The following is a 12963-nucleotide window of genomic DNA, read 5'->3' on the forward strand; positions in this document are numbered from 1 at the left end:
CCTCTAGGTTCAGGCGACCTTCCCACCTCAACCTCCGGAGTAGCTGGAACTACAGGCAGACACCACTGTGCCTGGGTTATTTTGCATTTTTTGTAAACACAGGGTTTTGCTATGTTGCCCAGTCTGGTCTCAAACTCTTGGGCTCAAGTGATCTGCCTGCCTCAGCCTCCCAAAATGCTGGGATTACAGGTGTGAGCCACTGCACCTACCTCCCTCCCTGCATCCAGTTTTGATTACACTATCCTCAATGTGTTAGTCACTAATATCTATGCACATTGCCTATATATTGCAAGAAGGCTACACACCTCTAAGAACCGCATGCATATTGAAGAAAGAGAAGGGATAGTGCCATTTCATTAATTTATTTTATCAAAAATTCAAGCTCCTTTCTACAAGCCTTCCCATGCCCCACACTGAAGACATTTACTTTCATCTCATTGTGTGGCACATGGTTCCCCTGCATTACAAGAGAGGTTAGAAAGGAGGGTAAGAAAGATTCTAGTGAAGACAGGCCAAGGAGAATGGAGTCTGAACGTCAGCTGGGTTATCCACTATCCCGGCCCGCGGGATAGTCAGTGTAGGCCCTGGAGGAGGGGGTAGGAATTTGGGGAACAAGAGACACGAGAAATGGAGACAAGACAGTGCTCTGATCAAGTCTCGTTTAATGGCGGTAATGCACTGCCTTATATACACTTGGAAGGGAAGGGGTTGGGCTAAGGCGGAAATGATCTCATTGTCGAGGGCGTGGCCAGGTTAGTTTCGGTTTCTCCGGTCAGACGTCATGTTGCGCTTGCGCTATTAAGTAACAATTTTCCCGGGCGCGGGAAAAGTGAGTGAAGAAGCAGCAGGAAGAGCGCCATCTTTAATGAGGTATTAGTACAGGGGAAAAAAGGCAAAGATAGGGAGAAGGTGTGGGGTGGAAATGAATATAGCTCAGGCGTTTAATCTTCAATTATTATTCGCTATGGCTGGGGCGTGCAGCTCCGGACAATCCACCAATATTGTCTTTCACAGAAAATTATTAACAAGAGTAGATGTTTGAATTTGAGCTTCCTTCTTCATTGTTTACAGCTAGGGACAAAAGGCAAATTTATATCCTCTGTTGGTTTAATTGATTAGCTTTTCATTTGTTTTGTACATAATTTCTTTAGTAATGCTGTTAAATCCATCAAACAATACAGTTCCATAGAATTTATGTAGGTATATTTTGCTATTAAGATTGTTGTTGCTACATATGTAATTTACATCTTCCCTAAGAGAGAAAAATGATATCCAGTTATGAAATTCCATTGCTTGATAGACTTTAGGAGAAACGGAAAACTGTTCTTATCATTTGATTTGCTTATATTTGTAAATGCTTTGTAATTCTTTCAAAAGGACTCTTTTGTGCAACTAAAACAGAAATAATTGTGTTGCCCAAGGTGATACATAGATGTCAGGACTCATTTCCAATGGCAGAAACACATTCTAATTTCTTGAGAGGGATGTGTTATAAATGTCTCTCCCCTGTTAAAACTGTGAACTGCTAACAGGAGTCTGACTGATTTGTGATAGTAGAATATTTTAGAAAAGTCTAATGAAGAAAATGTATTTCTTTTACAACTTGGTCTTGATTTTCTATGAATCCAGAAAGGAGATAGTATGAATTTTGAAGGCATAGAAGGTAGGGACATGTTCGCCACCTTCTCCTGGTGCCATCTCCCCACTCTTGAAATCATAAAAGCCACTGCCTATGGTTGGTCATTAAGACTGGAAGGACCTTGACTGTATTCAGAGGAAGAGCTACTGTACATCTGGGAGGAGGTCAGTCAGGGGGAGTGTACTAGTTTCCTCGGGCTGCTATGACAAGGGACTACAGGCCAGGTAGCTTCAACAACAGGAATTTAGCTCCTCACAGCTCCAGAGGCTGGAAGTTCAAGAGTCAGTGGGTTGGTTTTTTCACATGGTCTTCCTTCTGTGCATGCCTATCTATGCTCCAATCTCTTCTTCTTATAAGGACACTAGTCACATTGGATTAGGGCCCACCCACATAATCTCATTTTACCTTAATGACCTCTTTAAAGGCACTGTCTCCAAATACAGCCATACTCTGAGGTATTGGGGTTAGCATTCGAACATTTGCATTTTGAAGGGACACAATTCAGTTCATAACAAAGAGGTATACATCAGTACATATAAGGAGGTGTTCATTTATCCAGTCACTGATATCCTATATCCAAAATGTTACTTACTTCTGTGTCGCTACTGCCCAGTGAGTTTCCTTTTTCTGCTGTTGCTTTCAGGTCTGTTCCTACTTCACCTTTGCTGACAAACATGCATCATAGATAGTGGTAGCAGTGTCTGTTAACCCAAAATCTCTCTCTCTCTCTCCCCTTCTCTCTCTCTTTCACTCTCTTTCTCACATACACACATGCACATGCACACACTCCTTTTACTGACTTGTACATCTCTATTCTGACTGTTGGCATCAGGTAACCAAGGCCAGGAGAACCTCCTGTCAGTCTCCTATCAGCTGCATTTACTGACTGAGTTCTAATTACCCAGTCTGGCCAATGTCAGTTATTTAAATCAAGAGAAGAAGAGTTATACAATTTCACAATAAACTTGCCATTTGCAATTTTGTTGATGTATGTATTTATTTTTATGATTGCGTACTCAAAAATAAGCAAACCACATCTAATTTAATTTTCTTAATATCAACATTTTTTGAACTTGGATAGAAAATTCCTACTTTGCTATTTTACTTCATCAACAAAAAAGGCTAGCATGAAACCAAATAAGTAGAACTCTGTGATTTTTAAATATAATAAAATCTATATCTACTTCTCTAAGGAACAGGAAATCCAAGTGCTTGAAGCAGCCATTGGACACATATCGACTCGCAGCTCATGATAGTCTTTTCTGTGCTTCGCCACCATCACATTGGTTTGTGTACCTTTACTGGAGTGAGAATTATGTTACCGGAAAGCTCTCTAGTAGAAGAAGTTCAAATTCTGTTTTGTTTGACAGAGGTGTCCTTGAGACTCTCCATGCTTGGTTTATTTATATATAGAGATGGAAGAGTCTGGAAGGTAGCAATCACAAATCTTAAGGACAGCAGCCGGTTTCACTCTGCTCACATAACTGTTGTCTCCCCCTGAGGAGTGGGATCACCCAGAGAGCTGTGAGACTCACCGGCTGTTCTCAGGCAGAAGCAAAAAACCCCTCTGCATCAGAAAATTCAACTGCTTCCTGATTCTGGTTCCAAACTGGCATTCTAAACTGTTTATTTTTGCACGCAGCAGCAGGCATTGTAGCTCTTGAGCCTGGTTGCTGGTCACTTAGCAGCATCTCAGAGCAGCGGGATGCAGATACATGTCAGGTGGACGTGGCGACCTTGAGAGCAATGTGAACAGAGACAGGTTTTGGCTTGTTCTTCGACTGGTCTTTTATTTGTCTGCTTCGATCATCACTGCTGCTGTAACTTGAATAGGTCATTCCATTAAATGTGAGCTTGGCCAGTGCCTGGAAAAAGCTGATAGATTTATGTGAACTTGAAATGCTACTTTTACAGTCAAATATATGGGGCTCTGAAGTGCAGGCACATCAAGCTGTGAAGAGCTGTAATGACCCAAAGGTCTTACTAACCATCGAAGCAAAACTACCAGAGGCAGCCCTTTATTTTATCAATCTCTGATGTACTGCCAGTGTTTTGAGAGACAGGGAAGAGTTGACTATAATTTCACGGCCAGGCTTAAGACGTTTAGAGTGTTATTTTAAGGAATGGGTTCCCAGGCTGTGGAGAGAAGAGCTAGAGTAGATTGTGTGGAGGTTTGCTCACTGTCTAGCTGGAGAACTTGTCATGGGTGAAAAGGAGTGGGGTTATGAATTGACCCTACAGGTAGATGAGCAAACATACTCTTCCCTGAGGGAGCTGGTCACCTATTAACAACAACAACAACAACAACAACAACAACAGAAAGATAGTCAAGTTTGAGGATTTTAAGTATTGAAACCCACACATTTCTAGAGACTGTATGTAATAAAGCACAGGTTTATACTTGGGCATTAGAATTAGTTCTATGACAAGGCAAAAACCCCAAACTCATCAGGTAAAGTGGCTTTGATTTTTGACTCTTAAGAAGCATACAAATTCATCTGTTGATTTTTTTCCTGGAAGAAAATATTTCAAAAAAATTTAACAGGTCTATTCTGAAAAGGATCAGCATATGGGAAAAATATTCTTAACCATAATTTTACCAAAAAAAAAAATATCGCTAAAGTAACGACATTTGGCTGTACATTTGTATCTACTCTCTGTATAGGAAGAGAACATAATATTAAATTAAGCCATAATAAAGGGAGTCTGGGACAGGTGTGTTAGCATAGAACAAACATTTTGCTTTCTTATAGGTTTATTTAAATGCAGGGCAATAACTTAAAAATTCTAATTATAACACAACTTCTGAATCTTTGAATGGATTCTGAGTTTTAATCACTTCACAATCGTTGTCTAACAATAACAGTGAAATTTTTTCACAGCACATGATTGATTGCAGTGAGAGCGAACAGTTTTGATACTAGTCATGAGGAAAGAAGAGTTGGCATTTGGCTACGAACATTGGTAGGGTGGGCTTGTACTTGCCCAGAAAGCAGCAGGACATGCATAGCAGGGGCACCATAGATTGAGCAAACTGACTGATCTTTCAAGAAGAGTTTAATAATGTCAAGCTGTCATTCCACTGATTGGTTTACCCACCAAAGCGTAGTCTGTATCTTACTACAGGAAAGTATGACATTAGTCATACAAGAGAGTATGGCATTTTAAAAGTAAGCTACATTGATTTATATTCTTTCCTTAAAAAACATCATTAAGACTTTGGTATTCTAGGTTTTAAAAATGGCCTCCCAGGATTAGCTAGCTGCCAATTCTAAGTACACCTTTAGAAAGCTCAAGTCTACCAGCTAAATCTTTGTAAAGACCTGCCAAATAAAATTGTTTTAGTTTCAGCATAATTGGTGCTAATCAACTTCTTTGGAAAAGAGCTTTCCAGAAAATTTAACTACTCCTAGTTACAACTACCAGAGTAAGTAACTAAGTATCTAACTAAATAAGTAAACAAAAATTGTCATACAAGGCAACTAATAATATTTTTACTTGCTGTAACAAGGGAATGTTAATTCAATTATTTTAGTTATTATGCCTTTTTCTTTTTTAACCTTAAAAGCTTATTTTATTTTTTTATTTTTTTGAGACGGAGTCTCACTCTTTCGCCAGGCAGGAGTGCAGTGGTGCGATCTCGGCTCACTGCCTCCTCCACCTCCCGGGTTCAAGAGATTCTCCTGCCTCAGCCTCCTGAGTAGCTAGGACCATAGGTTCGCACCACCATGCCCAGCTAATTTCTGTATTTTTAGTAGAGACGGGGTTTCACCATGTTTTTAAGCTTACAGATTGTTTAAAATTAGGTTTGAATAACTCACTCAAATTGGACAAATGACTTTTTCACAGAATAGTGGCTGAAGCCCTGAAACATGGTCACTTTGCAGTGACTGGGTGTCACTTGAATGGAACTATGAAGTCAGAGAATAAATAAATGGGAAACATCCTCAGGCTTATGCCTGTGTCTGCAGCTTTCCTTCCCCTTCCCTCATCTTCAAGGCTGATTTCTTTTCTCCTGCTTTAAATCCCATTCCTTCTACTTGCTATGAGTTCTTGCTCTATCAGTTACTCACTCACTTCTTTATTTACAGTGCCTTTTCTCTCCTGGCTCTTTCTTCACAGTCCAGAAACACAACAGATTTCTTGTAACACAAAAAACTCCCTTCTTTAATTCTGTGCCTGCTCATGTCTCTCCTTCCTTTCATAGCTAAGCTGTAAGAAAGCACTGTCTGATGAGGCTTTCCTTCCCCACCTCACCCCTGCCATATGTCTCTGTGGCCAGGCTTTCCCCTCCCTTCTTCCTTGAATCAACTCTGGAAAACATTGCCAGGGACTGACTTCCTAACACCCAAGCCCAAGCACCGCTTTTTAAAACTCTCATTTTACCCAATCTCTTGGGAGCATTTTGTAGATAATTTTCTTGAAACTCTTTTCACTCTTGGTTTCTAAGAAACCAATTATTCCTGCCTTCTTTTTTTCTGATTGCTCTTTCTCTGCCTTCTCTAATGGCTGTTTTCCTTTAAAGAGTAATCTGCACTCCCCATGGTTCCCTCTCTGGCCCTGCTGACTTCTCACCTGCAATATCTCTGTGGTGGATTTTGCTGTGGTCTTTATAGTGATGACTCTATAACCTCCTTAGCTCTAGCAAGGCATATGCATCTGCTTAGCAGATACTTCCAGTTGGATGTTCCCCAGAGATGCAAGTTTGTAGTCCACATTGAACCATTTTGCCTTGCCTCTCAAGCTGCAACTCTGCCTAGGCTTCCTGCCTCGTTCTGTGGTCAGCATTTAATGCAGTCTCTTCAGTGAGAAACCCTATGAGTTCCTTGCCTTTATTTACAACACCTGAAAAGCAAGCAAACGATTGCAGTAAGACACTGAGAGCTTTGAAGTGGAACTTTGGCAACATAAGCCTTCAGATCATAAAAGCTGATTTCACTTTTTAAGCTGTCATACCTTGGTGAGAGGCTTGCCTGGCTCACATTAGAAGAGAGTGTGATTTGGAAACAGGACCGTTTCCTGGAGCTGTCTGTTTCATGAGCATGCCCAGGTTATGTGTACATGGATTAATGGAAATGGGAGACTTGGCAGTGTGGAAACATGGTCTTGAGCTTAAAGTATCTGATATTTGCCAAGGCTTTGAATTGTGTTGAATTGAAAATAAAATGTTTTTAAAAAAATATAGGCATAATAAAAATAATCATCCCTGGCCAGCCATGGTGGCTCACGCCTATAATCCCAGCACTTTGGGAGGCTGAGGCGGGTGGATCACCTGAGGCCAGGAGTTCGAAACCAGCCTGGCCAACATAGCAAAACCCTGTCTCTACTGAAAATACAAAAATTGCCTGGGTGTAGTGACACGCACCTGTAATCCCAACTTCTTGGGAGGCTGAGGCAGGAGAATTGCTTGAACCTGGGAGGCAGAGGTTGCAGTGAGCCAAGATCATGCCACTGAACTCCTGCCTGGGCAACAGAGCAAAATTCTGTCTCAAAAAAAAAAAAAAAATCATCCCTTGGTTATGCATGATATTTACAAATTATTAAGTGTCTCAATCCAGGAAGAAGATAATGAAAAAAGGAACATGATGTTAAATGTGCAAAAAAAAAAAAAAAAAAAAATTGCCTTGAAATACCCTATTTTCAAAATTACTGATATATGATTGAATTTTCCTTGCTAATGGTGTTAATAACATGACAATATTTTTTAAAAAGTGTTATTGAGAACAAATAACTGCTATAAAATACAGCATTTAACAACTAAGATCAACTTTCATGAGAAAATGAACTTGGTCTCTTTTGTCCATGCTAGGAGTAACTCCTGGAATTACGCACCCACTGAATAAAAAGGTAGTTGTCAAGGTAAGACTCCAATTATATCTTCATATTCAAATGATTAATTTTGTAAATGCATGTTTGTTAAATTCCCTCTGATGTTGCTTATGAAAAGCAGTAAAGAATCTTAAGAAACAGAAACTGTAGAGTTATTTTGAATTTGAAGAGGGACTACAATTCATTTATTTCCATGCCCTGGTTGTATCATGGTCTTCAATGTATAAGTAAAATATCCAAATATTGCATTAATTTAATAGTTTAGATTACATGAAATTAGTAGGACTTAATTTTCATTTAATAAAATGAAAACCATTTAACATGTATAATATATTGTCATATTGAAAACACATCTTTTGCTTCCAAACTTGCTGATGATTATTTAAGCTTAGGACTATAAAACTAACAAGTATAAAACAGCACGATTATCACTCGGATTGTTCATTAAGATTCAAAGGAAGATAAATAAGAAACAATACCTATTTATTCAAAGTCATCTGGAATAATTTTATATATTCTTTCAGGAATGAGGCTTATATAAAAAGGAAGAGATTTAAAAATGATACAGACTGGGGGAAGTCATTGTATGGATGACTACCAAGAACTATTCAGATCTGCTCAGATTTGGCTGTGATAGAAGGCTGTTAGATTAACTTGACTTACATTTGCCTTTGGAAAGATATGTTTGGAGAGAGCAGCTTTGAACTTGCTTATATCAGCATTTACTAACTGCTGCCTCTATTCCTAATAACCCTTTTTATTAATAGCTTGCCAACATCTGCACTAGGGGATAATTAGAGGATCATCAGATTCCTAGTGGAGACAGACATCTGATTTCACTTTAAGTATGTTATTGACTGATTACATGACCATAATTTGGGTTCGCTGTAGTCTTTTAAAACAGCACTGTTGTTCTTGTGATAGACTAAATGTTTGTGGGCCTCCCAAATTTACATGCTGAAATCTTAATAGCCAATGTGATGGTATGAGGAGGTGGGGTCTTTAGGAGGTGACTAGGTCATGAAAGTAGAGCCCTCAGGAATGGGATCAATGCCCTTATGAAAGGGACCCCCTAGCACTCTCTTGTCCTCTTTGCACCATGTGAACACCCAGTGAGAAGCCAGCAATCTTCAACTCAGAGAAGGGCCCTCACCAGAACCTGACCATGCTGGCACCCTGATCTCAGACTTCTAGCCTCCAGGACTGTGAGAAATAATTTTTTTCAATAAGTCACCCAGTCTATAGTATTTTGTTATAACAGCCTGAGTGGACTAAGATAAATCATACCCAAGCAAGAGACAAGAACAGAAAACGAAGTGAGGATAAAATCTGTCTAAATCAAAGTTTTCTGGAGACTATGTATTCCTTCGAATTTATTTGTGCTTATTTTTATTTGGAAGCATGTTGCCATATACAGGTTGAGCATTTTAACCTGAAAATCTGGAATCTGAAATTCAAAATGCTCCAAAATCCAAAGATTTTGAGTGTTGACATGACACTCAAAGGAAATGCTTATTGGGATATTTTGGATTCAGATTTTTGGATTTGAGATGCTCAACCAGTATTTGTATGTTCTTTGCATTCTAAGCTTTCAGTGGAAAGAAACTTTCTATTTAGAAAGTGCTCCAATGAGATAAGGAAGAAATTGTGAAATAAAATTATTGGTTTCATAAAATGAACTAAATAATTCATTTTTCAAGTTTACACCCAACTAGAATAAGGCCAAGTAGGCAACTAATATTCATTAGAATCTGACTAAGGAATAAACACTGGGCTAGATATTGGGATTATAAAGATGAATTAGACATGTTCTGTGTCCTCAAGACATTGTAGGGGGCAGATAGACAAATATGCTAGAAGATGCAATACTCAGTGCAGTGTGACAACTTCGGAAAGTCTCCCTTTTTCTGCCTTCTCTCTCCTCTGTCCTAAGTCTCCTACCACATGTGTCCAGAAAATACCATTGTCTATCCTATGATTAATTAAATCCACTCATTTACTCATCATGTATTCCTTGAGTGTCTCCTATTTGTCCAACTCTATTCTGTGTGCAAAGGATACAGCAATGAAGGAAATATGTATTCTATCATCATGGAATTACATTCTCATAGGAGGCTGAGAATACATTGATAGCATATCAGATAGTGATAAATGCAATAAAAGAAAATCAAGCTGGTTAAGAATGGTAGGAGGGTTAGAGTTTTACACATTTCAGAGTGGTTGTTGGGAAAGTTCTTCTGAATAAGCTGATATTTGTATAGAGAACTTGCAACATAATGACTGGGGTCCAAAACCTGCCAGGTACTTAGTGGAATGAAGTGAGTCCTACTTGTCTCTGCATCCCTGAGATCCAGCAGGGTTTGAAACAAAGAAATTGCTCATTGAATATGTGTTGGGTAAATGGGTTTCAGAGTGAGAAAACTCACTCTCATAACTTGGACATGGGCAGTGGAAAAAGGGTGGGCTGGAGAGTAAGGGTCTTGACAGTTGGAGACACATAGGCTCTAGGAGTGAGTCCAGAGGGCAGTCTGGGACTCAGTTCTGCAAACCAGCAGCACTGGGCATTCATCAGGTAGGCAGCGAGGTATACAAGATGTAGGTGGATATCAGTGTCTTTAGTGAGGGTTGCCTCATAAGGCTGAGGAGGTTGCACACTGAAAAACCCTAGGAAAATATCACAAAGTCAATGTGTATGTTTGCTACAGAAGTCTTTTGGCAGATGGCAGTAAAACTTCCTGCTGTGGCACTCCATTAAGTGTCTTGGCAAAGGTTACCTGGCGGATGCTAAAATGCATTCATGGGGTTTCAAAGGCACCACGGAGGAGACTGAGTGCCAGTGGCCAATCATCCTTTCAGGATTGCCTTCAGATTCAGTTTTATGCCTAAAACTGGACTATTTGTCATGACTTCTCCTTCCAACTGTGTTAATTTGCGAAGTTGGAATTGTCACAGGAAACTCCACTTTCTGTGAGGATCGGCCCCTGCCTGATTTTTCAGACTCTGCCTGGCAACACAATTCACGGTTGGGCCCCTGGTGGCCTCACTTGTGATTTCTGGGGCACCATTTCCAATTCCTGAGCTCAGTTGGCTTACGACAGGAAGTGGATCGGCAGCCTCCATCTTCTCTCCCACCTCAGTGCTTGTCCATTCAAAACCTGTCTCTCAAACAGAACTGAAGGGGTTAGCCTAGGACTGCTCACTGGGCTCCTACATTTTCCACCTGAGTTTCTCTGCTTGAGCCCCGGCCTCCAGGAATGTTGGATGGGCAGCTGGCACCTGCCATCCCCACTCTGCTCTCCATAAGCTGACTTTAAACATAAAGCAGGCAGCATTTTTGCTAAGTCTATTAATTACTCAGCTAGTATAACGGTCTTTTCTGGGATTACAGCTCTATTGTAAACCCTGTCTCTGGAAGCAGAGTCCTGTGAGTCTGGTCTTGGGAGCTTGGGGTCCTGCCCCATTTCTAGCCTCGGGTGCGGGGCCCTGCTACTCATGGACAGGTTTGTTTCCTTGGGCCTCTGCAGGCACAGAGGTGACTTTGTGTGAATTAGAAAATAACACTGTGAAGAAATAAACAGATACATTTATCTATACACATTTGGATATAAACTATATTGTAAAAATATATATGTAATACATATTTTAATGTATGATACATATGTTTTCTTCTAGTTTCTTTAGTGGGTACATAAATAATATGAATGTACATTAAGTAACTGTTTGCAAAACTAAGGTCATATTAAATATGCTGTTTTTGAACTTTTAATTAACATTGGCTTAGCATTTCTTTTGCCATTAAATATTTGTTGACAATGCACTTTTTATATTGGTGCTTAAGATCCCATCATCTAAAGAATATACCACAGTTTATTTAGCCAATTCCTAATTGTTGGCCATTTGAGTTTTAATTTTTTATTATTATAAATAATGCCAGGACTACTATTGGTCTGTGTGAACCTTTGATTGCATTTCTGACATTTTCATCATGGGATTATTATTAATAATCAGTCTTCAATCCTAATCAGCCTTTGGAAACAGCTATGTTCTCTTTGGTCCTCTAGTCAGAGGTTTTCTTAGCGGTATTGTGCAATTTAATTTCACATTTACATTTTACTAGGTTTAGATTTCTATTTCTTTATTAGTGTGATGGAGTAAATCATTCAAGAACAACCAAGAATGTGCATTAGCCTTTCTTGCTAGCTGATACTCACCAATCTGTCTCAGAAGTATAAAAATGTCCCTTCAGGGACTGGCTCAGAGAGGGAGTGAGGTCATGAGAAAAGCAAGTAGTTGGGAAAGTCTGAGGGGGGCACCGTGGTCCCAGTGAGTGACTGGTATATCTTGTGCTGTCTCCCAAGAACTAGTGTTATCCTTATTCCCAGCCTTCAAGATGAGCGTCTAAAAGAACTTCTCATCAATTAACTGTAATGTCTTCACTGAGTCTTGCTGGAAACTCAGTAGAGTGGGTAGGTGCTTTTTATGGGTTAAATTGTGCCCTCCTCCCAAAAAGATCCATTTGAGTCCTAATCTGTAATAGCTCAGAATGTGACTTTACATGGATATAGGGTCTTTAGAGGGGTAAACATGTTAAAACGAGGTAATTAGGGCAGACTTTAATACATATAACTGGTGTCCTTATAAAAAGGAGAAATTTGGTCTTGGGAAAGATATTCCATTTTATTGCCTATCTTCACAAAGAGCAGGCTGTGTGAAGAGACATAGGGAAATGACAGCCACGTGAAGACTGAAGTGATGCTGCCACAAGCCAAGAAATGTCTGGGGCGACCAGAAGCTGGAAAGAGCAAGGAGGGATCTCTCCTCTACAGACTTCAGAGGGTGCAGAGCCTGACGACACCTTGGTTTTGGACTTCCAGCATCCAGAACTGTGAGTAACTACACTTCATTTTTTCTCAGTCAAGTAGTTCTTGATACTTTGTTGTGGCAACTCTAGGCAACTAATACATAACTTCTATGCTATAACCAAGGACACCACCTATACTTGATCAGGGAGTTTTAAACTGTAGCACTTATAATGGTGTAACTGCTGATGAATGATGCATTCATCCATCCATTCATTTCTTCATTTGACAAATGCTTATTTAGTATCAACTGGCTTCCTCATATCTCAATTTCTTTTTTCTTGCCTTCTTTCTTTCTTTCTTTCTTTCTTTCTTTCTTTCTTTCTTTCTTTCTTTCTTTCTTTCTTTCTTTCTTTCTTTCTTTCTTTCTTTCTTTTTTTTTTTTTTTTTTTAGATGGAGACTCATTTTGTCACCCAGGCTGGAGTGCAGTGGCGCCATCTCGGCTCACTGCAAACTCTCTGTCTACTGGGTTCACGCCATTCTCCTGCCTCAGCTTCCCGAGTAGCTGGGACCACAGGAGTGTGCCACCATGCCCAGCTAGTTTTTTTGTATTTTTAGCAGAGACAGGGTTTCACCATGTTAGCCAGGATGGTCTCGATCTCCTGACCTCATGATCCATCCACCTCAGCCTCACA

General features: G+C 39.8%; 1 long non-coding RNA gene across 1 annotated transcript; it reads left to right on the forward strand.

The window, feature by feature from the left end:
- The first annotated feature begins 608 nt into the window (after positions 1-608).
- On the forward strand, positions 609-12347 carry LOC139355675 (uncharacterized). Its single transcript, XR_011606514.1, has 3 exons — positions 609-870; positions 7449-7498; positions 12172-12347. It is a non-coding gene; the product is annotated as an uncharacterized lncRNA (long non-coding RNA).
- The last annotated feature ends 616 nt before the right edge of the window (positions 12348-12963 follow it).

This window comes from Macaca nemestrina, chromosome 8 (genome assembly GCF_043159975.1).
Source record: "Macaca nemestrina isolate mMacNem1 chromosome 8, mMacNem.hap1, whole genome shotgun sequence".
NCBI classification, from domain to species: domain Eukaryota; kingdom Metazoa; phylum Chordata; class Mammalia; order Primates; family Cercopithecidae; genus Macaca; species Macaca nemestrina.